Source organism: Solanum dulcamara, chromosome 6 (assembly GCF_947179165.1).
Source record: "Solanum dulcamara chromosome 6, daSolDulc1.2, whole genome shotgun sequence".
Lineage (NCBI taxonomy): Eukaryota > Viridiplantae > Streptophyta > Magnoliopsida > Solanales > Solanaceae > Solanum > Solanum dulcamara.
This window is the reverse complement of record NC_077242.1, coordinates 35,258,884-35,260,092: the sequence shown is the minus strand read 5'-3', so window position 1 is coordinate 35,260,092 and position 1,209 is coordinate 35,258,884. Positions and strand designations below refer to the sequence as shown.

Sequence of the window (1,209 nt, the reverse complement as noted above, 5' to 3'; positions counted from 1 at the left end):
TCCATAGACCATTGGACCATGTCTGGACCTATTAGTCGTGTTTCGCCAACATCAAACTAACTAATGGCGACCTAAACTTTCTATGATACAAAGTCTTACACGGGGTCCATCTGAAGACTAGAATGATAGTTAATATCATAAGTAATCTTGACAGGTAGTAGGCAATTATCCGAGCTACCTTTGGAGTCAACTGTATAGGCCTGCAACATATCTTCTAGCATTTATCTAGTAAGCTTAGTCTGTGCATCGTTCTGAGGGTACAATACTATACGAAGACTTGTTTGTGTTCCCAATCTCTTTGTGGGCTGATCTTCAGTAGTTAACTATAACTCAGGCTCTTTCATCTGAGACAATAGTTATGGGAACTCCGTAATTCCCACCATTCTCTTGATCCATAATTTCACACAATCTCGGCTGAACAGGTAGTCCTTGATCGAAGGAACATGACTGATATTGTTAATATGCGGATGACATTCCATATACCATCATCCGTCCATGGAGTGCAAAATGAGTCTTATATCCAAGGTCGTATTGTGAAATCTTCAACCTTGTATATTACTTCTTGCCTTCTTTAGATGATATCAACTGGTACCCTCGCCTTTTGGGTTTTGCTTTTTGCCCATCAGAGTTGGCTACCAAGTTGTGCTGAAGTCCCCTCACACAATGACCTATATAGCCGTTCTGTGGTTTGCCCTATCATTAACTGGTATTATGTTGAAGAACTATTGCATACAAGTACGCCATCTGTTAGTAATCGGCTAATTCTGCTTGTTTTGCTTAAGCTTTTTTACAATTCCCTTATTGTAACTTATAACACTCTAGTTACATAATCCCGTGTCATTGCTTTGCCGCTAGTTCAGATTCTCCCATCTCATACGATCATAACAACACTAACGCACCGGATCCCACAAGAATTCCAAAGTTAAACATGCTTGGGCGAGAGTAGTACTAGGATGGGTGACCCCCCTGGGAAGTCCTCATGTCATGTTCCATTACCATCCTTGCAATAATATGTGAAGGCACTCATCTTAGCCCAAGATTTACCTTAGCATCTTCTCACTAGTCTTTCATGTTTCGCCTTGCCCTCTCTTCTTCTCTCTTACAACCAGTGTCAGGGTAGATCTTTAATTCAACCATGACTGTGTCCTTTTTGGCTATTTGATTTAACTTCTTTTCGTATTCCTCTGTAACGTCTCCAAAATTTCATAA

General features: G+C 40.4%; 1 pseudogene; it reads left to right on the top strand.

Annotated features, from left to right (window-relative positions):
* The first annotated feature begins 871 nt into the window (after positions 1–871).
* On the top strand, positions 872–991 carry LOC129893535 (5S ribosomal RNA; annotated as a pseudogene).
* Positions 992–1,209: the final 218 nt, after the last annotated feature.